This window comes from Micromys minutus (genome assembly GCF_963924665.1).
Source record: "Micromys minutus genome assembly, chromosome: 21".
NCBI classification, from domain to species: Eukaryota; Metazoa; Chordata; class Mammalia; order Rodentia; family Muridae; genus Micromys; species Micromys minutus.
In genome coordinates this window covers 39,026,577-39,051,846 of record NC_137956.1, presented here as the reverse complement: position 1 = coordinate 39,051,846, position 25,270 = coordinate 39,026,577, and the positions used below count along the sequence as shown (strand labels likewise).

Sequence of the window (25,270 nt, the reverse complement as noted above, 5' to 3'; positions counted from 1 at the left end):
ACTCTTGCTAGTTACAACTCAAAAGGTAACCCCTACTATGTACAGCAATATGACTATAATTAGGTGTCAGTTATAATGTGAGGGCAAGCAAACTGCCAAGGGCTCACATTTAAGTGGAAGAAACAAATCTTAGAAATTAGTCTTCCTCTTCCTGAAGCCTTAGGCTGGGGCAGTTCTAAGGGGAGGAAGATGTGTGTGGCTGAAAGGTTAGGGGTGCTGAGCAGGTTACCAGGTCTACCAGGTCTGAAAAGCCTCAGTCTCAGACACTCCATCTCCTCTTGAGGCACTTACAGCATGGGTCTTTGAACTCTTGGCTCTGCCTTCCTACTGTCTAGGAGCAGTGGAGTTACCTGGCTTGGGATGGGTCTCCCCGCTGAAGTTCCAAGGTTGAGTCACTGGGGATTTTTTGCTGATCTGGAGAATGAAGAGGAGAAAAACTTTAAACTGTCAGAACTAAGGGAAGTAACTGATGGGGGGGGGGGGCAGGGGCTTAACATTGCAGCCCTCAGCCAGTCTAGAACTGTTCATCTTCTCTTCAGTTTAGAAAGAGCCTTAGCAATGGCAGGCAAGAGTGTAGTGTAAAAGGATGGTGTAACCTTTCAGCCATAAAAGACTTCCTGTTTTCTAGGGCCTGAAGAAAAGTGGAGGAAGGTGGGAAGAAACCTCAACTTCAAACAAAAACAAAGGTAGCAAAGATGCCCCAATTGTAGAGCTGCTCTGGGCTGGGGTGGGGGGTGAGGGTGGGGAACATAGGCCGGATATGCCATGTCAAGAAGACTTGGGGAGAGGGAGTAGGAAATATCACAGGTATCTTGAGGGGGTGGTGGTGGTGGCTAGCATTCTAACTTCGGGAGGTAGGAATTGGAAGGCTTTGGTTCTGAGGGTTTTAGGCAAACCCTGGTCTTGTTTCTAGGACCAGGAAGGAGTTTATTTTACCCTTAGGCACTTGTTAGTCAGGTAGAGCACATTCCTCACCACAGTGAGCATAGAACCCTGTGGCCCTAGAAACCGTTTGTGTCTCATTTAGCAAAAGTAATGCCATAAAAGGGAGAAGTGGCATGATTTGGAATCCACATGTGTTCAGTAAGGTCTGAAACACTGCTTCTACTTCTTTGCAAACAGCAGTCTCCAGAGGTGTCTTTGACGCTATATACATTGCTGTTTTGTTTTGAAATTACATCTTATTTATTCATTTTGGTTTTTTCCGAGACAGAGTTTCTCTGTGTAGCCTTGGCTGTCCTGGAACTCACTCTATAGACCAGGCTGGCCTCAAGCTCAGAACTCAGAGACCCACCTGCCTCTGCCTCCCGAGAGTCCTGGGATTAGAGTAGGAGGCCACCATCACCTGGCTTTTTACATCTTATTTACTGTGTGTGTTTTTATTGTGCTTGGACTCAGAGGACAACATGGCGGAGTTGCTTCTCTCAACCATGTGGGTCTTGGGGATCAAACTTAAGTCATCAGGCATTATGGCAAATGACTTTACTGTTTAAGTTACCTCTCCGCCCCTTGATTAGTTTTTGTGACAAGGTATCACTCTACAGCAAAAGTTGGCCTGGAAACTCATTAAGCAACCCTGAGTGACCTTCAGTTCCTATCAGTTCTCAAGCCTCAGCTTTATGAGTGTAAAGATTACAGATGGCAGCAACCATCAGCCCATTCTCGGCCTTTTAAAAATGGTACAATCTTAAGAGTCAGAATTTGAGAAGCTGTTAACTCTTCAGTTTATTAACACCCAAGGGATGATCTGTCGTTGCTCTTCCCTTTTTAGGCTCAACGAGCTGTCACATAAGTATTGAGAAACTGCAAACAGGTATTTGAGGTAGGGTATTCCTTCCTGAAAATTGTTTTTCCTAGACACTTCTGAAGAGAAATACCTGGCGTTTAGGCAGGAATCCCAGGCAGAGTAGCCGCCCGGTCTTCAGAATGCGCTTGCTGATAACAGAGTGTCTGAAACTCCAGCCTGGCCCTAGGCCAAAGAGGAATGGCTTCATTCTAGCAGTGTGGGGTCAGTTAGGGAGGGAACAGAGCCCACCACAGCTCTCATTTCCACAGCTACTGTCCACTGTCAGGTTTAGTAACTTGTCAAATCTCCAGACTCTGGAGTTTGGGCCCTCTGGTGAGCCCTAGGAGAGTTAAGAGCTACTTTAGGACCCTCCATAAATGGGGGAGGCCAGATTCTAGCAGTAACCACCCAGCTAAAGAATGTGGGCCACCGGGGGTGAATGACCTGTGCTAGCGGGTCAGAGCTATTTTGAGCTCCAGAGGAGGCATTGGATTTTAGCTTTGCAAGGAGGGGGAGGGGAAGCCTGTTGTATGGCAAGCACTAAAGAAATGGGTTACCTTCCTGCCCACCCACCCGGATCTGGCCTTAGTTTCTCCATCCATATTAAGGGAAGGGTAACAAGGCCTCTTCCTTTGCAATTCCGAGGGCGCTTCCTGAGTGTTTGAATGGTTTAGATACCGCTTGAGTTTTGCTAGAAGGAAATTAGGGGACAGTTGTCTGGTGGCTTGCTGTGGCCGGACCGGTTCGCCAGCCTGTCCATACTTCGGCTTATTCTTCGGGAGAAGTTGGGAAGGGTGCCCCTCCCCCACCACAGCCAGCAAGGGCTCCCGGCTACCCGAACTGGCTAAGGCGTGTCCCGGGACCCACTTGGCCGACTTCGGGGGCGGAGCCTTCACGTTGGGGCGTGGCTTCTGGGGTGGGGGCGTGACAGGCCAATGGGCAGAGAGGTGCGGGACGGGGCGGGGCCTGTGCGCGGGTGCGGCGCGCTGCGGGGCCAGCGACGCAGGCAGAAGCGGGCCGCGCGCTGAAGGCCAGTCGGCGCCGCTCAGAGTCGGCCGTGGGATTGGCTGCGGCACTCGCGTGTCAGGCGGTTGCTAGGCTCCGGCCGCGCGCCCCGCCCTCGCGCTCGGCGCCCTCTCACGGCTCGGTACGTGATCGCGCGGAGGCTGCGGCGCGGCGCTCGCGCTCCTGGGGCTCGGGGGCGGCAGCGGCGGCAGCTTCGCGCGGAGTCCCCGGGGAGTGGCGGCGGTGTCCCTGGGCCCGGAGGAGCGAACACCTGCCGCGGCCCGCCCGTGGTGCTGGGTGAGTGCGCCGCCCGCCTCTGCCTCCCGGTGCCTGCCAGCTGGGGCCGCGATCTCCGCTGCAGCCGGCCGAGCCTTCCGCGGAACACCTGCTGCTGCTCCCTTTCGGCCCGGGGCGGGGACACGGTCACGGACGTCCTTGCGGGTGAGGAGGCGGCGCCGCCGCCGTCCGCGCGGAGCCGCCCCTCGGCTTTCTGTCCGGTGGCTGAAGGCTCGAGGTCGGAGCTGCGCGCCGCGGCGACGGGCCAGGCCTCAGCCCCGGCCCGCGCTCCCGGGAACGTGGGGCCTGTGCATCGGCCGCGGGCGTGTGGGGCCTGCGGGCTGCCTCCCGGTTTCCAGTGGGGGTCGCGGCCCAGCTAGGCGGCATCTCCACTGTGGGGCTCCTGCCAGAGGCTGGGAAGGGCGCCGCCCCCGCCTCTTGCTTTGAGCTGCTCCGCGTCTTGGGGTTCTTTCCTCCCCCTCGGTTGCGCTTCTTTGGAAGCCTCCTTTACTACCTTTGCAGTGGGTATTTGGGAAACCAGGTTCAATTGCGAGTATATTTGGAAGATGTTCCCAGAGGAACCAGCGTGACGACTCCGAGTCCTTTTGCCATAACTCCCAAGTTCATTTATTGACAAACTCAACGGGCAATTAAAAACACACCTTTTAATCTCTACAGTTTGAGAAGCTTTTGTTAAGTTGAATTACATCAAGATTAGTTTTCAAGGCGATGACGAAGTTTTGACTGGTCTGCCTAGTCTGGGACAGTACCTTTATAGCCTAGAGGTCTAACTTAAGAGTCCAGCCTGCTGTTTCCCTAAATAAGCGAGTAGAAGTAGTTCTTGGCGGGGAAGCAAGACTCGTGAAGTGAGGGTGGTGTTTATAGAACATAACTCCAGCTAGAGAGTTGGGTGTGCTTCCAGATGTTTTGGAGAGTTTGATGGAGACAGGGCGTTGCAATTATATCAGCTTATATTGTGCTTAGTGGACAAGAGACATACTTTTAGAATGTTCTGGTTCTGAAAAAGAATTCCACGGTAAAGGGTTGTACCGATCAGTTACGGAGAATTGAAATTCTTTTTTCCTTGAAGTCAGGGACATGGCCTGTATGCTTAAAGGACATAGGGGCTATTGGAGAAATCAGATTTCACCAGGGGTTAGTTGCAAGGTGTGTGGGATTCTCTGTGAAGGTAGCAGTGAGTAGCATTATGCAGCCAGCACCCAGCGGGAACTTGGATGCCTTGTTGATATGTACTTCTGTTGAAATTGTCATTGGATAAGTCCTCATCGTTCTAAAAAAACTGATTTGGCAAAATTCATTTAGTAAGTGTTTGGCTTTATTCCCTGAGGACTTCTGGGTAGGACTTGGGGGCCCATTGTAACACATCTTGCTTTGTCCTTAAGAACTGATTTTGGGTTCAGTGAGTGAGAATCAAAACTAGTAGCTGCTGCCTACAGAATGTGCTTACACAGTAGCCTGAAGAGAGACTTCCTGAGCTGTGCGTGGCCTTCAGGGCCAACAAGAATTAGCTGGGGGGCATAAAGGCTTGTACACCGGGAACCCACATGTACATGAGTGTCTAAAATAGTGCCTGGGAGTCTTCCAGCTAGACAGGTGGGAGCTCTGGGTCTTTGCACATAGACGCTCCAACCTCATAGGGTACAGGAGTTTGAGAATGCGTTTACTCATTTGAGTGGCATAATCTAGATCTAGTTTAGAAAGAGATATGTTGGTGGCATGTAGGGAGTGTCAGAGAGAGATGCCAGGACCTCTGGTAGTAAAGTCGGCCAATGAAGAGGAAGGAGGATGAGACATACTGAGAAAGGTGACTGAAAAGGTGAATGGCTAGCCTAATGGGGGAGGAAGCTGGAATTCAGTAATGTGCAGGCCTCAAGTCTAAGTAAGAGCAAGGATTTAAAGCCATTGTGGTCAGGGTGGGGATTTAAAGCTATGGGGGATGGTTCTTTGGCAGAGATTCTGCATATCATGAGTGAAACTCTATAAGTTTGAATCCCCAAAACAAGCTTCCAAACTTTTGGTTGTTGAGACAGGGTCTCTTGAAGCCCATGCTGATTTAAACTCATTTAGTAGTGAGGCTAGCATTAAACTACTGAACTTTCTGCCTTTACCTCTTAAGTTCAGGGATTAGGACTGAGCCATCATCATACTTAACCTTTAAAACTCCACTGCTGACTGGGTGGCTGATGGGTTTGCTTGTCTGTTAAGTATTAAGAATGATGGGGCTTGGAGAAATTGGGTGGGAGGAGGAGAGATCTAGCATTTGATTGTTTAAAAAACCTTCAAGGAATCCGAGACAAGACCCTAAGATTGGGGGGTTACAGGGCAGTCCGAACTATGCTGTGAAACCATGTATGTTTCTAACTAACACACCTACCCTATGTTTGCACATGGGGCATTGTATTTACTTTTTTTTTTTCTTCTTGAGACAGGGTCTCATAACTTTATCTCATAACTTTAGTCCTAGAACTCACTGAATAGACCAGGCTGGTTTCAAACTCAGCCTTTTGCCTCTGCTTCCTTAGTGCTGGATTAAAGGGTCAGCCACTGTGCTTGGCATGTTCAGTCTTCTACCTTACAGATTTAGGTAGTTGCTCTTACTTCCTGGGTCAGTAATGGCATGGACTGATACACCATTTACAGTTGAAGGCCTGGTATTGCTTTATGTGTGTTCTGATACTCCGGAGAAAAATTTCGAAAACTTCTGTGTTTGTGGCTTAGCACACATTCCTGAGGGTGCACTTATAAGTGGAAGCCAGAAGAGAATGTCTTTCTCTATCACCAGAGTCTCAGTAAATTTGAAGCTTAACATTTCACCTAAACTAACTGACTTGGTAGTTCCTGGGATTTTCCTGTCTGTCTCCCATCACTCCTAGCACTGTTGTTTCTGGAGTTACAGGTACATGCAGTCCTGCCCAGCTTGGAATCCAAGTCCTAGCCTTCCGCACACACTCTAGTGCACAGTCACTGCTCCGGCTCCCTGAGATTTTTGTGCTTGTTGAAGAAATTAAGTCACAGAAAAAAAGAACATGTTCACACTTTATCATATAATACAGAGTCAGGATTTTATTGTTGTTGTGTTTTCTTTTTATGTATTTTTGATGATTTGTTTTTATTTTTGTGTATGCATCTGTGTTTGTGTGAGAGTATGCTTAGTGGGTATAGGTTACTGAAGAAGAGGGTATTGATCCTGTGGAGTTATAGCTCCTAACCTCCCAATGTGGGTTTTGGGGTCTAAACTCAGGTCCTTTGGAAGAGCAGCAAGTGCTCTTAACTGCTGAGCCATCTCTGCAGTTCCTTGTTTTTGTTTGTTTGTTTGTGTGTGTATATATGTATATATATATGATATATATGTATATGTTTTCTTGAGACAGGTTTTTTTTTTTTTGAAGTTTTATGTAGTTCAGGCTGGTCTCAAACTTCCTGTGTAGCTGAAGATGGCCTTGAATTTCTGATTCTCCTGCTTTTCATCTGAATATTGGTACCATGAGTGTCTGCCACCATGTTTGGCCCTCAGAAATAAAATGTCGTTGGAGGAAGTTACAAAATAAAGGTAGCGATTTAGGTCACCTTTGTTCTTCAGAGGACCCTAATTCAATTTCCAGCCTCCATATGTGGCTCACAACCCTAGAAATAAAGAGTATAGACAGGGTCCGGTGACATCTCTGTTCACTAGACATACATATAGTACATTCAGGCAAAACATACACATAAAGTAAAAATAATTTAAAAGAGTCCTTGACATTTTTGTAACAGACCTGAGTTCAGTTCCCAGAACCCATGTAGGGTGGCTCCCAATTGCTTGTAACTCTAGGTCTAGGGAGTTACAGCTTCCTAGCTGTTGTAGGTACCTACATGCATGTGCACACACAGATACATAAAATAGTAGCAGGAAGGTCAAGATCTGTAATTTTAAAAAGTAAACAGCCACAAAAGACTTGACACTCAATCATTGGGTATTCTGGAAAGTTGGGTTGGAACCAGAATGCTACCTACAGGGCCTTAGAGGGATTGGGAGCCCCGAAGGTCTAGGAGCATAGATGCAGTGATCAATTTTGCCTTCGGTAGTGGACTTGAACCACCAGGTCAGTCAGTAGTAAGGAGTGAGGTGGAGAGAAACTAAGTTCAAAACAGGAGTTTTGAAGGTGTGTGGGACCTGTTGAGTAGAAAGGTCAGGAAGTGAGCAAGCAGAGACTTGGAATAAGAAAGAGCAGTCACTTTGGCTACAAAGAACACTTTGTGTCTGTAACTGGCAGGATTGATGCTCCTTGTGCACACTAGGCAGGGACTTTACATTGAACTACCCCAAATGTATTGCTTCTGCTCATCTCCCAATTTGTTTTTTTAGAGGCGAAATCTTATTAGCTCAGGCTAGCTTCAGACGGTGCCTGGAGTACTAGAATTAGGAATCTGTACCATCATAACTGGCTTCCATAGCTTTTCTCTCTTTCTCCCCACTCTGGACAAGTCTATGTAGCTCAGGTTAGCCTGGTATTCAGTCCATTGCCCAGGCATTCCTTTGCCGAGTGCTAGGATTTAGGCGTGTGCCAAGAAGTGTCGTTTTATAACCTTGATGAAGAGCACAGTTAATGTAGTGGAATGGCAGGTGACAGGAGGCCCATTATGGAAGGCTCAAGAAAAAAAGAGGTCTTGGCTGAACCTGCGATCTCAGCACTTTCTGTGTTGGGAGGCTGAGGAATTCCAGGCCAGATTGGGCTGCATACATGGAATGTACCTGCTGTCCAGGAGAAATGGGGAGGTATTGAAATAAGAGTGAGGCCAAACCTAGATAGGAAGTGAGCTATGAGAACTGTTTCCTTGCACATTGTGATTGTGTGTGGATTAGAAACCCCCGTGTCAGATGGGATAAGAGGCCTTGTATGATCATCAAAGAGCAAGAGGTGGTGGGAGAACCCGTGCTTGTAGGGTATTGTTCGATGTGCTGGGTGCTGTGCCAAGGTTTCCCTCCTCTTTGCCTCTTTCCATGGAAAGAATATTGCCACTATTTTTGAGCCTCTTTTCTCTTTTCTTTCTCTTTCCTTCCCTCCTTTCTTTCCTTTCTTCCTTTCTCTTTTCTTCTAGACAGGGTTTCTCTTAGCCCTGGCTATCTTAGAGCTCACTCTGTAGACTAGGCTGGCCTCAAACTCAAGAGATCCACCTGCCTCTGCTTACCTAGTGCTGGAACTAAAGTCATGTACTACCCCATTAAGCTCCAAATCATTTCTTACTAGACCCTCTTTTTTTTTTTTAAGATTTATTTATTTATTTTTATTTATATTAGTACACTATAGCTGTCTTCAGACACCAGAAGAGGGCATCAGGTCCTATTACAGATGGTTGTGAGTCACCATGTGGTTGCTGGAAATTGAACTCAGGTCCTCTGGAAAGGTAGTTAGTGCTCTTAACCTCTGAGCCATCTCTCCAGCCCCCTTACTAGACCCTCTTGCTCTGCCTTCTCCAGTTGACTGTGCTGATGCTGGAGGCTGAGAGTGAGGTGTTGGTCCAGTTAATCTGATAATTTCACACTGGGTCTTTTGTGTCTTTGTTGTTGTGTCTTGTGTTTTTATTTTGTTTTTTGAGCTTCTCTGTGTATGGCAGCCTTGGTAGACCAGGCTGCCTTGAACACACAGAGATATGTCTACCATTACCTCTCAGGAGTTGGGCTCAAATGCATGCCCATTCCACCACCCAGCTCATACTGTCTTTGTAATCCATACTTCAGGGTATTCAGAGCTTTCCTAGGTTGGGAGTAATGGTACTGTAATTTCAGCTCACAGGCTGAGGCTGCAATTTGGAGGCCAGCCTGTGCTACATAGTGAGGCATTGTCCCAGTATAGACAACCTCCCACCAAAATCAAAGCCATCCAGTAAAAACCCCAAAGAGCCAATGGAAGAAAACAAGCAGTCCTTCTTAAGTCACATACTCATCCTTCGTCCTGGCCGTCTGTCTCCCTTTCCCCTGATCACTAGTAATACTGCTCAGACAGCAGTTTCTATAAATAGAGATTTAGAGTAGTTTACAAAATTGCACCAGCTACAGGGCCTAATTTAGCTTTAACGAATAGGGTTTCCTATTTTTCTATTGCTTGGGTTTGGTAAGTAAGCAGTTTTTGTCTTTGGGTCCCGGTGGAGAGAGAGATGGGCTGCAGTACCACAGGTTCATAGACTATGGATAGCAAAGGTGGTAAAGTCATTCTGTGAAGTAAATCTGTACAGAACTAAAGCAATGTATGGACTCATTTGGCTCACTCATATTTTCTTTTATTTGGTTTTTTGTTTGTTTGAGACAACGTCTCCTCCTAGCTGTGGCTCTTCTGAAACTCATTATGTAGGCCTGGATGGTCTTGAACTGGAAGTGATCCTCCTGCCTTTACTTTTCCAATACTTTTAGCATATGCCTGATATTTTGATTTAAAACTTTATGCATATGTAAAATATGTGTGTATGTTTTAAAATTTGTGTGTATGATGCATGTTTCTGAGGACATACATATGCATGACATATGTGGAGGCCAGACAATAACTTTGTAGAGTCAGTTCTTGTGCAGATATCCTACTAAGATATCCTACATTTCCACCCCAGATTCATAATACACATAAGTATATATTGCCTGCCTGCCTTCCTGCCTGCGTGCGTGCATCTGTCTATCTGTCTGCCTTGTCAGTTTATTTATCTATGAATGAATGAGTCATGGTCTTGGTAGCCCAGGCTGGCCTCAAACTCACTTTTGAATGACCAAGCTTGCTATTCAATGGAAGGTGCCCTTCACCTTCTGGTCTTTTTGCTTGTAGCTCCCAAGTACCAAGATCACAGATGTGCACCACCACACTCAGTTCATAAGTGCTGGGGTCAGATCCTAGGGTTTATACATGTTCAGTAAGCAGTCAGCAAGCAGCTACATTTCCAGCTTGGACAGAGTCAATACTGTAAGAAAAAGTTAGAATAACTATTATAAACAATAAGTACCTATAACTGAAAAAGACCTATGAGATGGCTTGACTCAGCAACTAAGGCACTTGTCATCAAACCTCCAAAACTCACATGGTAGAAGGAAAGAATTAGTTCTCACAAGTTGCCCTCTGACCTCCATATACACTGTAGGTATTCTCTTCCCAAATAAATGTAAAAACAAAAACCCAAAAACTTAAAGAACTCAGCTGGAGCCAGGAGTAGGCACATGGCTTTTAATCCTAGCACAGAGTCAGAGGTAAGTGGATCCCTGAGAATTCTAAGCCAGACTGGTCTACACAGCAAGTTTAGTTTAGTCAGGACTGTGTAGTGTGATCTTATCCAAACAAAACAAAACAAAAACCCCAAACTCAACTGAGGGTTCTGGAGAGGTGGCTCAATGGTTTAGAGCACTTGGGAACCCAGAGTCAGTTCCTGCTACCCACATGGCAGCTAACAGCATTTTTTAACTCCAGTTCCAGAGAACCCATTGCCCTCTTTCAGCCTTGGCCACTACATGCATGTTATGAACAGATGTATGTATGCAGACAAAACACCCATACACATAAATAAAAATAAATATAGGGCTTGAGAGATGGCTCAATGGTTAAGAGCACTGACTGCTCTTCCAGAGGTCCTGAGTTCAAATCCCAGCAACCACATGGTGGCTCACAACCATCTGTAATGAGATCTGATGCCCTCTTCTGGTGTGTCTGAAGACAGCTACAGTGTACTTATATATAATAAATAAATAAATCTTAAAAAAATAAATATAAAAAATAAAAATTAGTAAATCCCCCAAACAAAACTCAGCTGGAGACAGGTGCATTTGTTCAAGCCTGTAATCTTAGTACTAAAGGCTAAAGCAGGAGGGTTTCCCTAAAATTTAAGACAAACCTGAGCTACTAAGTGCATTCCAAGTTCCCTGGGTTGCCAGCTGAGACTTTGTTCAAAACAACTCCCGAAAAAGGAAGGAAAGGAGAAAGTGAAAAATACTCAGCAGATTATTCCCTCTACTATCCTGTTTTTGTCTTTTTGTTTTAAATATCAATATGGAGGCGGATGATGTAGTTCTTTGAGAGAATTCTTGATTGCCAGGCTTTCATTAAACACTGTTTCAATCCCCAGGACCATATAAGCCAGGGATGATGATGCCAGCCAATACATACACACATATACACCAGCAAAACGGTGGAGCTCAGATGGCAACATGCACTTGACTGTTCTTGCAGAGGACCCTAGTTTGGCTCCCAGAAACTATAGGTGGCCCACAGTCACCCATAACTCAGTTCCAGGGCATCTGAAACTTTGTTCTGAACTTTGCTGACACCAGGCACACGAATTGTGTGTATACATACATTTGTACATACATACAACTGAGCACTCATACACATAAATAAATCTAGAAATAAGAAAAACCCTAAATGGAAAAACATTGCCGTCCAAAAAATATATATATATATATGTATGTATGTATGTATACTCCTGTAGTCCCAGAACTTGGGAGGTAGAGGCAGGAGGATTAGAAGTTTAAGGCTGGAGCTGGAGAGATGGCTCAGTGGTTAAGAGCACTGATTGCTCTTCCAGAGGTTTTGAGTTCAAGTCAGAAGACCATATGGTGGCTCACAGCCATCTGTAATGAGATCTGATGCCCTCTTCTGGTCTGTCTGAAGACAGCTACAGTGTACTCATAAATAAAAAAAATAAATCTTTTTAAAACAAAGTTTAAGGCTAGCCTCAGCTATGTAGCTGAGTTAGAGGGCAGCCTGGGTTATATGAGAACTTAATTAAACCTCAGATCTGAGTGTGGCGGTGTACACCTTTAATCTTGGGAGACAGAGACAGGCAGAAGAATATTTGTGGCCAAGGCCAGCTTGGCCTACATAGAAAGTTCCAAGCCATCTAGGGATACATAGAACGACTTTTGTCTCAAGAAACTAAAGTGAGTGGGGCACTGAGAAAACAACAGAACCCAGAACAGTTGTACACTCAGCTCTGGAAGGTGGAGCCAGAAGGATCTTGAGTTGAAAGCTGGTCTGGGCAACATGAAAAACAAAAGAAATGAGGGCTGGAGAGATGGCTCAGCGGTTAAGAGCACTGACTGCTCTTCCGGAGGTCCTGAGTTCAATTCCCAGAAACCACATGGTGGCTCACAACCATCTGTAATGAGATCTGATGCCCTCTTCTGGTGGGTCTGACCACAATGACAATGTACTCACATACATGAAATAAATAAATCTTAAAAAAAAAAGTTTAAAGAAATGAAAGCACACATGCACATAAAAGATGTTGGAATTAATTTTATGTCTTTGCTATATAAAGCTTCATAACTTTTGGTCCTGAGTGGACTGCACATCAAACATTTCATTTCTTTACAGTGGTCTTTTCACAAGCAAGGTGACTAATGGGTGAGATGGGTAGAGAACTGAGGTGACATTGCCTACTTCCTCTCGTGTTGTGTTGGTTGTTTCAGTTTGGGCACTCACGACTGTTCTTCTGTTTCTACAGGGCCTGTGCTCTCCAGGAAGAGAAGGCTTCCAAAGCTGCCTGGCACTGGAAGGTGAGGTAAGACACTTGAAAAGAAAATATTCTGCAAAGGAAAGGGATAGCGAGCTACTAGAAAACATGATTAACTGTTCAGTTCTAAAGCAGTAGTAGTGAGGACAAAGCTGTCAGATAATACCCTTATTTACTTAGTGGCTTCTGGGGATGGAGCCCAGGCTCTAAAGCATGTTAGGCAAGCATTCTTTATCACTCACTGAGCTACATTCTTCATTCACCTTGTGTGTCCTGGGGTTCAAACTCAGGTCACCAGGTGTGGGTGGCAAGTACTTTTATGCCAGCTGGTCCAAGGGACCAACAATTTTTGTAGCCACATAGAGACCAAGTCTAAATGTTCCCCATCTTTAAGAGTATGTATTACCATAGATTCATTCTTTTTGAGACTGTCACAGCTTCTGGTGACTGTGCCAGTTGGCGGGGAGTTCAAGGGCAAGTGAAACACTTAGACAGGGTGTGTCATTCAGGGCGACAGTGGCCATGCTCAGCTTGGTTGCCTTTTTTGGTATTTGCTCTTCATTTCTATGTAAGTTGCTTTGTACTTTTAGGTGGGTGTCTAGGAACAACCTCCCTCCCCCATGAAATTCTTTTTACCAGTTGTCATTTATATTTTGGAACAAAACAATGGAGTTTGTTTGTTTGTTTGCTTGTTTGTTTTGACACTGGGTCTTACTATGCAGCTGGGTGGGTTAGAACTTTGTATAGACCATGCTCACCTGAAACTCAGAGATTAGTCAGCTTCTACCTTCCAAATACTAGGATAAGAAATGTTTTGTTTTTTTTCTATTTTCACTATAAATGAGCTGGGAGATTGTCTTTGCTGAGCTCAGGTGGCCTTGCTAAAGGAGAGTCTAGCCTGAGCGCATCTGGAGTAGGGCTAAACTCTTGGTTTGGGAGGAAAATAAAGTTGATTGTTAAGAGTCACATTTTTAGAGCTTTGAACAGTGTTGGAAAGATTGAATTGCCTGAATGGGAAAATTTGGTAGGAGAGTAGAAGAGAACTCTTTATTAAAGATCTAAAAATAGAGTTCATTAAAGTCACAAATAGATAGGATTTCCATTTCACTCTTTACTGTTCTGGGTTTGTACTTCCAACTGTTGCTTCTATTTACCTAGAGAAGATCACAGTATTTTACTAGTAGAGTAAATGTAGACCTGCAACACTGAGTAGTATACCAGTCTGTGTAGATCTCTAACACTTGAGCATGCCAGTCTCAAAATAGGCTTGGTGAGCTGGGGTTGCAGCATGAGATTCTGACTCAAGGGGATGGGGGCGAGAGAATGACTGAACACCTTGGACCAGAAGGAAATCTAGCAGAAGCTCTCCCTGCCATCCTTGAACTGACAGGCCTTGTGGGTAACCTGTATTCTCAAAGCCCTTAGTCTTATTTCCTTCTAGTTGGCGTTGCTGACTACAGGGAGGCTTCCTGTGGCCATCTAGTTTCCTGAGTTCATTGATAGCATTTCAGGTCATTTTAATTTTTTTTAAGAGGAGGGGGTTTTCTCTGATCTTAACAGCTGAAGAAAATGACTTACTTCCTGTTTAGGCTTCTGAAAAGTGCCCTTTCCCTCTGGTGTGAGGGGGTGGAGGAATGTCCTGGCCTCCCTTCTTCCATCCTGTCATGGGGCTTCAAGGATAATAGAGTCTATTGTGGGCTGTGCCCAAGCCACAGCCGTTCTCTTCAGTGTCAGCTTTTCTCTGGCCTCTGTGTGTCTGGGCTGATGTAGTAGTAACTGGGTGTTGGGCTATGCCTGTCGTACCATGCTATATTTCTATATTGCTGCCGAGGGCTCTGGAATATAATGCTTATATCTTGGCCTTGGGTCTGAACTCCTTTTTTTTTTTTTTTTTTTTTTTGAGATACAGCGTAACTTTGTAGTATAGACTGGCCTTGAACTTGAAATCCTCCTGCCTTCTGAGTGCTAGAGTATGAAGTCACACTTAGTTTATACCATGTTTCAATTTGAGATGCTGAAGGTTCAGATCCAGGACCTTACCTGTGCTAAGCTAAGCAAGCACTCTACCAGAGTTACCTACCTAGCCCTTTATATCTTGTGTGTGTTAGTTTGTTTAAAATTGGGTTTCTCTTTGTACCTGGCTGTCCTGGAACTAGCTCTGTAGACCTGACTGGTCTCACAGAGATCCACCTGTGTCTGCCTCCTGAGTGCTGGGATTAAAGGCATGTTATATCATGCCCAGCTTCTTGATAAGTATTTTTGTGAACCTCTTGTAGGAGATCTGAGGTCATATTTAGAGAAGTAGGCCTGCTATTTCCAAAGGTGGCTGGATACCTAACATAGGAGGTTGGGCCCTCCCCCTGGACCTTTTACAACTTCCAAATCTTCTGTAACACATAGAACTGATTAGTTTGTGAATAAAATTGCACACTATTTACTTATTTTGATTTCTTAATAGATGTATTTGCATTTTATGTATGTGAGTACACTGTTGCTGTCTTCAGACACCCCAGAAGAGGGCATCAGATCCCATTATAGATGGTTGTGGGCCACCATGTGGTTGCTAGAAATTGAACTCAGGACCTCTGGAAGAGCAGTCAGTGTGCTCTTAACTGCTCCTATTTATTTTGATTTTTATTGCTTTTCAAACTTACTGAAGATGTTAAATGCTAGTCTTGCTGGTAAGTAAGAAGCTTTTAACATTTTTTTTTTGTTTTGATGTTGGAGATTGGACCCAAAACTGTGTACATGGTAATTTAAGCATGTACCTTACCACTGATGTATACCTTTAGCCCCAGGTTTCTTTAAAAATAGGTTTGTTCTGGTTATAGTTGCTTTTTCCCTGAGGTCAACTTGCTGTAGTCACTTCTATTCTTGACTCTAGGCCACTGGCATCCCTGGGGAAATGGGTGAGTTTGAGTCAGTTAGTCAGCTCCCCCCCACCCCGAGTGTGTGTGTGTGTGTGTGTGTGTGTGTGTGTGTGTGTGTGTGTCCAGGATTGATGACTACATATAGAGGCCTGTTGTGCCTGTAGGGTTCCTGAGGGAGATAGCATGAGGGGAGAGGGCACAGGAGGCAGAGGGTTCTGCTTTCTCTGATGGCAGATGCCTGGTGAGTTTACAAACCGAGTTAAAAAGGCTTTGGAATGGTCCTGGACTTTGTTCTCTATCTTCTGAGTAAAAGAGTTCATTCTTCCTTCCTGTATATCTCCTCTGCTTCTGTCGTCTCTCCTTTTTTATTCTCTCTTTCCTTCCCTTTGTAAAATATTAGGCAAGTGTTTAAGCAATGGGATTACCCTTCAGGCTGTTCTAGTCCAACTCTACCTGTTTTATCCTCTGCCTGAGCACTGTGTTGTTTAGAATTCAAAGCCCCATATCATTTTTGTCAAATGAAGGAGTAAAACATACATACCCCTCCAAGCTAAGCTTGCTAGCTTTTATTGTGAGAAGGGTTTTTAAGGGAGGGATCTTCTACATAGGGCTTCGTGGTGTGGTGACTTAATCATGACTTTGCAGAGATTAGGTTTATCCAGCAAGGGTTGCTGCTGTTGAGAAAGACAGGCAAGATTTTTGGCAAGAGCATGATGGTGTTGAACAGTGATAACTGTCCTCAGCAGGAGAGACCTGAGCTTGAGGAGGGATCTTCTGAAATAGACCCTAAGATCATCCCTGTTATGACCTCAGGTGAGGCCTTCATCTTTGTTTTCTTAGTCAGACGGTGACAGTGTAATCTCAGTAGGCTGACCGGGGAACAGTGTAAAGATGGCTTTTCGAGCAGCCAGTGGGGGTTGTAGAAGTTGTTAATCCCAGAATTTGGGAGAAGGAGGCAGGTGGATCTCTGAATTGGAAACCAATCTGGTCTATAGAGCTAGTTCTAGGACAGTCAGTCACATAGAGAAACTTGGTTGAGCCAGGCGTGGTGGTACCACCCTTAATTCTAGCACTTGAGAGGCAGAGGCGGGTGGATCCTTGTGAGTTTGAGACTATCCTAATCTACATAGTGAGTTCCAGGATAGCCAGGCTATTACACAGAGAAACTCTGTATCAGTTACCCCCCCGAGGTTATTATTTATTTGCTTATTTATTATTTTATATATGTGAGTGACGTTAGTTTCTGGTGCAAGGGAAGGTTATAAGAGGGCTTCATATCCCTGGCACTGGAGTAATAGAAAGTTGTGAGTAGCCATGTGAGTGGTAGGAATTGAACCTGGGTTCTCTGCAAGAGCAACAAATGCTATTCACCTCTTTGTCGATTCTCAGCTCCTGAGTATGGTTTTGATTTACAGCATTTTTCTCTCTGAGGTGTGTCTAGTCAGTAAGGATGGATCTGGTGGTGATGACACAAAATGGCTCTTTGCTTGTCTTCATACAGAAGAGAAGGAAGGACAGTTTTCCTCAGTTGATACTTTTCAGATGACTAGACTAGTGATGCAGTGTGGCCTGTCTCTGACAAGAGACTCCAGCCATGCTATGTGTATTTCTGATTCTTGTATTATAAAATAGGTTGGAGGGCTAAGGCTCATCCTAGAAGGTTCTACGAGAGTTTAGAGAGAGAGGGCCTGGAGAATTGAGAAACAGTATATAGACTAATTTCAAAGCCAAATTCACATTTTGGGACATAGTGCTGTGTCTGTGGCCTGTGTAGCTCTTCCCTGTTCCTAACATGGACCCTTAGTGTCTGTGGCCTCTTCCTTGCTTCTGGCATGGCCCTCAGGCAGTAGGGCAGTAATTCAGGGTGGATTGCAGACATCTCTTGGTTTGGTCATGATTTGTTTGGCATGGGTGTGGAGAATAATTTGAGAAGCTTTGGAAAGAGATGAGAGCTAGACTAGGAAATGTAAACATTGCTAAAAGACAACTCAGTGAATGGAAGAACTTTTTGTATTTGCTCTTAATCCCTAGACTCTTGGAGGAAATAAATTGCTGGAAGGAAGGGTCTGTGTGGTGACAGTGAAGTGTGGTGACAAGAGACTACTGTGGGGCAGGTGGGCTAGCAGTTGGACTCAGGGTGCAGAGACATTGCCAGATTTGAGTTGGTAGAGTTATGACATAGTGGGTAGAGTCAGTTCTTGAATGGAAAACAAGGCAGTGAAGTTAGATTGGACCGTGGTTGAGAAATGCTGGTGTCCAATAGATAGTGCTTGCTGTTGAACTTTTTCAAGAAAGCAGGCTAAAATGTTTGTGCTGATTGAGTTGGGAAAATATGCAGTGGATGGGAGATAGGATAATTTTTTTAAAGATTTATTTTTATTACTTTAAATGTGTGTAAGTTTGAGTGTGTGTAGTTGTTATGAGTGAAGAAGCCTGCAGAGCCCAGAGGAGTGAGATCCCTTGGAGATGGAGTTACAGGAAGTTGTAAGCTGCCTGGTGTGGATGCTGGAATTTAACTTAGGTCCTCTTGAAGAACAAGCTCTTAACCACTGAGCATTCTCTCTAGCTCCTAAGAATTTTCAAATTACACTTATTTGTGTGTGCCCGAGTGTGTGCACACCCCCTTCCCAACCCCACTCCTGAGAATTCACACACACTTGACATGTGCATGTGTGGAGGTCAAAGGAAACTTAGGGGGTTGATTCTCTTTCTACTGTGTGGAAATTGAATCTGAGGATTGACTTGTCCTTGTTAGGCTTGGCAGCAAGCACCTTTACCCCCTGAGTCTTTTTTTTTTTTTTTTTTTTTTGAGCATCCAGTTAATGAAACAAAAACCTTTGCCCATTACTGGAAGCCAATTAAGACATGAATAAAGGATCCGGGCAGTTGGTTATAGTCACAGTATCATCTTGATAGCCAGTAGCTGTTGGGAGAGTGGGACCTGAGCAAGTGACAACTGGGGTTTCTCTAATGGTGAACCCCACAACCTGATTGTCTGAGAGGCCACCTACTCTACTCGCCCTTCCTGGCTTGGCTGTGGCAAACTAAGATTTTTCTGGGCTATGCTTTAAGTTTACCTTATCTTTGTGTTTTCATTTGTGGGTGTGAGTGCCACAACATCTACAGTTAGAAGCAGTTAGAAGACAGCGTGTGGGACATCCATCTGGGTCCTAGGAACCAATTGAAGTCATCAGTCTTGGCAGCAAATATCTTTACTGACTGAGCTCCCTCACAGGTCTTGTTGGTTTTGTTTTTTAAATTTTTTATAAGATTTATTTATTTATTATATATAAGTACACGATAGTTGTCTTCAAACACACCAGAAGAAGGCATCAGATTCCATAACAGATGGTTGTGAGCCACCATGTGGTTGCCAGGGCTTGAACTCAGGACCTCTGGAAGAGCAGTCAGTGCTCTTAACCACTGAGCCATCTCTCCAGCTTGTTTTTTAAATTTTTAATGGTTTTATTTTTAACATTGTGCATGTAGCTATTGCTTGGTTCCTGCAGAGGTCAGATTAGGATGTCAGATCTCTTGATACTGGAGTTATGGACAGTTATGAGCCATCATGTGGATGTTGGGAATTGAACCCAGGTGATCTGCAAGAGTTATTAACAAATGCTCTTTATTGCTAAGCTATCTCTCTAGCCTCATGTTTTGTCTTTGAGGCGGGATCTCTGGAGCAAAGGCTAGTCTCAAGTCTGTGATTCTCCTTTCTGCCCCTCTGAGTTGGGATTATAGGCACTGCCCCTGTGCTGTGTAGGTAGACTCCAGGCTGACCCGGAGCCCACAGAGACCCACCTGCCTCTGTTTCTCGTGTGCTCAGATTAAAGATATACACCACCACAGCTGCCTACAAAATGTTATTGAGACAGGGTGCATTATTGGGCATTGAATTGTAGTTTTAGCCTGTCTGCCTTTTATTTTATTGGTTGTGTTTTCTCTATAGTTTTCTCCTCTGTTCTTCTCTATAGTTTTTCTCCTCTTCTCTTTAATTTGCTGAAGAACTTGAGCCTGGATTTAAGAAATTTTATTACTTCTGTTAACTGGCTGCTGGATACTGAGCCTTCAGCTTCAGGTTTGGCTTCTTTGGTGCATTGGGGAGGGAACATAGCTGTGTCTCTTCCTCCTGTGTTGCTGGCCTTTTTTTTTTTTTTTTTTTGTTCTTGACAGGTATCCAGAACACGACTTCTGTGCAGGGAGATGAGGCCTGAGTGAAGGCTGGCTTTGTCAGACTAGTCTACCTAGTTTATGTTTAGTCATACCTAGCATGGGTGAGACAAACATTGCAAGAGGAAAATTCTGAATGCCTATTGTGATTGATTCACAGGGTTGGCTTATATACTGCACGGTCCTTTTCTTAATCCCTCCTCCTTTCTTCATATTGTTCTTTTCCCTTAACTTTCAGCTTCTCTGGTTGTCCATTTCTGCACCCAGACTTAACTCTTCTGTTCTCCTTTCTTTTTCCCTTTTTTCAGAGTAGTGTTCTGATTGGTTTAAGTTTGAGGATTAGGCTATAGGTTCTTAGTACTCAGTTACTCACTGCATGGGACTATGGAAGCCTATACTTCATCAGTAAAATGAGAAACTATTACTTATGTTTGAAATGGATATCTTAAAGCCTTTTATTGGGGGGCTGGAGAGATGGCTAAGTGGTTAAGAGCACTGACAGACTGCTCTTCCAAGGTCCTGAGTTCAATTTTCAGCAACCACATGATAGCTCACAACCATCTGTAATAGGATCTGATACTTTTTTGGTGTGTCTGAAGACAGCTATAGTGCACTCATATAAACAAAGAAGCCTTTTAATTTATTATAAGCTTTTTTTTTTGAGTTTCAGGGCTTTTTAGAGGATTTTTCTGTTTTCTCATGTAGGGGATAGTTTTACAAAAGGAAGTGGGAAAGTGAGAACAGCCACAATTCAATCTCTATTTATATCTAACACCTCAACTAGGTGGTCAGTCTATGAGATAGTGGTTAGTCTCTATGGGATGGTGGTCAGTCTATAAGATAGTGTATGGTCTCTAGGATTGTGGGCAGGCTCTGGGATGGTGCGCATGGTTTTATTTGCTGGTCTGAACTTCTGTATATAGAGACTAGCCTTACAGGCTGGTCACCTATCATGTATCTATGCTGTGTTTACAGTTAATTTGCACATTTAAAAATTTCATTTATTTTATACTCAAATAAAATTATTTTTTATTTATTGTATGTCTATATACACTGAGCCATCTTGTCAGCCCCTTATATAATTTTGACATCAAATAATTGAGATTCCATATATATCTTAGTACAAGCTTAAGTTGTTGTTTGTTGTTTTGAGATGGGTTCTAACTCTTTCTTTAGCCCTGGCTGGCTAAGAACTTGCTCTGTAGAACAGACTGGACTTGAACTCAGAGATCCGCTGACCACTGCCTCCAGAGTGCTAGGATTCATCAATGTGTCACCATCTGTGGCTTCTTTCTTTTTATTGGTGATAAGGTGGGTTGAGCCCATAGATTTATGTATATGCTTACTCATCTACCTCTGAGCTACAGACTTTTGACTAGGTGTTCCCTGATTTAATGAAGCTAGATTATCTAGCTGTGCCAGGTCTTGATAGAGTTCTTTACTGCTTAGCTAAGTTCCCAGCACTTAGTTTTGTTTTCTTGATTTTAACCCAAGTTTTCAGAGGGTTGCTCTTCAGAGAGAAGAATGTAAAGAATTTCAGTCAGGGAGGTGCGTGGCTGTGCTGAAAAAAGTGCTGAAGAGTCTTCTAGCAGAAGATAGGGTGGTGAGTCAAGTGGTAAATCTGTTGAAACAGTTGCTTGATTAGTTGTGAACCACACCAATGTGTGTTACTAGAGGTGGCAGAGCAGGCGGAGGGAAGAACTTGCCCTTATCTCAGATGGGAAGCTGTAGACAGCAGTTCCCAACCTCTATTTATACTAGGCCAGAGGTTTTTATTTCATTCTGTAGGCTTTGAGAACCTATTCATAAATAAAGATTCACCAAATCTGTGTAACCCAGTAGTAGATGACTGTTATTGATGCCACTATTTTTATTCATCATCATTATTATTATTAGCTTTGGTGTTTTGTCTGCATGTATGTATGTGTGTCTCTGTGAGGGTGTCAGATCTTGGAGTTACAGACAGTGGTAAGGTGCCTTGTGGGTGCTGGGACCATGTGGTCCTCTGAAAGAGCAATCAGTGCTCTTAACTCTTGAGCCATATCTCTAGTCCCAGATGCCACTATTTTAAAAAGAAACATAATTTACAGGTAACATGCATAAATCATAAATGTGCCTTTGACTTTTTTTTTTTTTTTTTTTTTTTTTTTTGTGCTTTGATGGTGAGAGTGTCAGAAACTATGTGGACACCAGTTTCTTGGGGTTAATTGTTCATGCCAAAAATGATGCTGACCAGAAAGAAAGCTGAAAAATGGAAGTAGACTAGTATAGACTCATAGATACTTCTCTGTGTGCTCTGACCTGAGACAGGTTTTCCCCAGTCTCCCAGGATCCTGGAGAGTGTAGTTCTCTGGGAAAGCTGGCTTCTCACATTCTTTTAGAGCTTGCCTATCATTTGGAGGATAACATACAACAAATTTAGAGGTTTGGAAACCGGCTGTGGTAAGGGTGAATGGTTTCGTAGCAGTGAGCTTACAGTGTAAAGAGTAGATGTGTGAGCTCAGAAGTAGTCTCTGGCTTTTCTCTTCTGTACATGATGCTCTGAGCTTGGAGTTGTTCTGGAGTTGGGCTTCGAGGTGTCTCAGTTTCTGGGGCTGGCTTGGAGGGTACGACACAGGAAAACAGCCACAGAAGTAAAGAGCACCACAGAAATATTATTGTTTGGAGTGATTAGTTAGCCCATACATTCTCTATAGGAATTTTCCTCTGAGGTAGTCAAGTTTGGCTAGAAAAACAGTGGCATGTTTTGATTCATTAGTTGTTTGGAAACTCATAACTGTTAAGACCCATACTCCCAGTCTGAATTTATGACGTTTGGTGTCACCTGCTCTTTAATCAAGCAATGTCAGAAGGTCAAATTCTGTCTCATGCTGGTCAACTTTGCTGTTTTCTCTTTTCTTGTTCAAATTATTTTTTTCTCTAATAAAATTTGTATTTACTTAGAAGCTTTCAGAATGTCAACAAAACAGCTGCAATTTTTTTTTTCTTTTTTTTTGCAATTACAGAGTGGTATTTAGTTAACAGAACAACAATTATCTTCGTATAAGCTGCATCAGAGACAACTGAAGATAGGAAAAAAAACCTAAAAACAAAATAAAACCAAAAGAAAAGAAAAAAGGAAAACAAAACAAAACCCAACCAAACTACTGTCCCCATATATAACTAATTTGTGCTGTGCACCAACAGGAACCTGCTTTAAATTTCAGTGCCAATTGACAACCCCAGACTGTACCAGGCAGGGTTAGTGGCTATGGAAAATACCACCAGGACAGGGCTATCTAAAGACACATTCAGTAGTGTGTTAACTATAAAAGAACAACACTGTATAGTTTAAAAACAAATCTTACACAGCCTTACATTTCAGTTTTGTTCTTTACAAGGAGTGAGTTGTGTACAGGGGGGTTAAATTCTTTTTTATAGACAAGAAAAAAAATTGCTCTAGAACCAACTTACTTATCATCATCTTTTTCATCTATTTCACCTTTCTCCTCTTCCTCATCCTCTTCATCCTCCTCCTCATCTTCCTCTTTTTTCTTTTCTTGCTCTTTTCGGCCTTGACCATCCCCATTTTCACTGCATCAGGTTTTCCTTTAGCTCTGTAGGCAGCAATATTCTTCGTACTTCTCCTTCAGCTTGGCGGCCTTCTTCTCATAGGGCTGCTTGTCATCCGTGGCAGTGTTGTTCCACATCTTCCCTAGTTTCTTTGTTACATCACCAATGGATAAGCCAGGATGCTCGACTTTGATTTTTGGGCAGTACTTAGAACAGAAGAAGGTGGCTGAAGTAGGCCTCTTGGGTGCATTGGGGTCCTTGAAATTCTTTTTGGTCTTCCCTTTGAGAGGAATGTAGATTTTTATTTTTTCTCTTTCATAACGAGCCTTGTCAGCCTTTGCCATATCTTCAGATTTCCCCTTTTCTTTAGCAGACATGGTCTCCCACCTCTCTGAGCACTACTTGGAGAACTCTGAGTTGACAGAAGCATCCGGGTGCTTCTTCTTGTGCTCCTCCCGGCAGGTTTGCACAAAGAATGCCTATGAGGACATTTTGCCTCTCGGCTTCTTAGGATCTCCTTTGTCCATGTTTAGTCGATTTTCCTCCACAAGGCACAGAGTCACCCTGTGCCCGTCCGGCTCTTGAGAGCCCTGGTGCTGTCTTTATGGAGCTCAATGTACTGCATTGGCTGTCCCTGTTCAAATTATTAATGAAGTGTTTGACAGTTATTCAAAACCAATAAGAGAAAAATAACTTAAATCCTTATGTTGGAGTATGAAATGGAAAGCCATTTTGTCAAAGTCCCGTCAGTCTCACATCTAGGATTTTTATTCTCAGCTGTGTCTATAGAATGAAGGAATGTGCATGAGAAGTCACTTGAGAACAGTGTGCAGGACTCTCAGACCCTTATCAGTGCACACACACATGTAAAGGAATAGTTAGGAAGTATATGACTGAACTTTGAAAAACAGGCAAGGTGGTGGATACCTTTAATACCAGCACTCAGAGGCAGGCAGATCCCTGTGAATTTAAGGCCAGCCTGGTCTATATAGTGAGGCTCTTTCAAAAAATGAACTAACCAGCCAACCAATCAGAGGAAAAAAAGCTGTATTTGATTTGTAATCCCAGTGCATGGGTAGTTCAGGAAAAAGGATTGCTGAGCATCTTAGGCCGTCCTGAGACCTTCTCACAAGAAATAATCATGCAAAAAAAATGAGATGTACTTGTTATGTGGGAAACAAGCTGAAGAGACCTAGCCCTTACCTAAGGGCCTCAGAAGGAGACCTGTGCTTTATCTTTATAAGATTCTTAAAAATTTTTTCTATGAACATTGTGTGTATGCATACACGTATGTCTGAGTGTATGATCAGAGGATAACCTGAGGAACTGGTTCCCTCTTTCTATCCTGTGGGCTCCAGGGGGCCAACTCAGGTTATTAGGTTTGGTGGCAAGCATCTTCCCCTGTTCAGTCGTTCCTGGGCTCTTTCCTTTTCCTTCCCTTTCCTTCTCACTATTTTCCCCCACTTTTGCTTACAGTTCTTGGAATTTGTTTTGTATGTGTAAATCTCTTTTTAAAAAATTACTATTATCTATTTTTTGCATTAAGTCAAAGAGGACACAGGTGTGGTGGTGGAAACCTGTATCCCAATGTGTGGGAAGTTGAGGCAGGAGGATTTAGAAATTGAAGGCCAGCCTTACCTATTATAGTTCACCTAGAGCCAGCCTAGGCTATATGAGACTCTGTCTCAAAAAACAAACAAAAGAGGCAAAACAGACAAAGCCCTGTTAGTCCCTAGCACTGAGTAAAGCTATCCTGTGATGGTCCATACCTATCACAGCATGCTGGCTAGGGGCTGGTGAGGGCGAGCTCAAGTCCCTTTCTATGATATAGCAAGTTTAAGGCTAGCCAGAGCTGCATGAGATCTGTCTCAAAAATATTTTTCAAGTAAAAAGTAGTAGCACCTGCTTGTAGTCCCATTGGGAGGTAGAAGCTGGAGGATTGCTGTAAATTTGACACCAGTGAGTTCCAGCTAGCCATGAAAAAGTCAAAGGGGGGAAGACCAGCCAGCCAGCCATGGAGTCATTGAGGCTGACTGGGATCAATAGCAGGGACCTGACACTGGCAAAGGCTGCTTGCTGCTTGACTTTATCTTCCCTGGAGCTCTGGGCTTTTCAGCTTGGTGACATA

General features: G+C 43.9%; 1 protein-coding gene across 10 annotated transcripts in view; it reads left to right on the top strand.

Annotated features, from left to right (window-relative positions):
* Positions 1-2,810: 2,810 nt before the first annotated feature.
* The window catches only part of DAG1 (dystroglycan 1), a 56,912-nt gene continuing 34,452 nt past the window's right edge, over positions 2,811-25,270 (top strand). For 2 of the 10 annotated variants that reach the window (XM_080934319.1, XM_080934320.1), the window contains exons 1-2: positions 2,811-2,933; positions 12,542-12,598. The gene's annotated coding sequence lies outside the window, so the exon portion shown is untranslated. The other 8 variants (XM_080934318.1, XM_080934317.1, XM_080934314.1 and 5 more) reach the window with 6 other exon arrangements.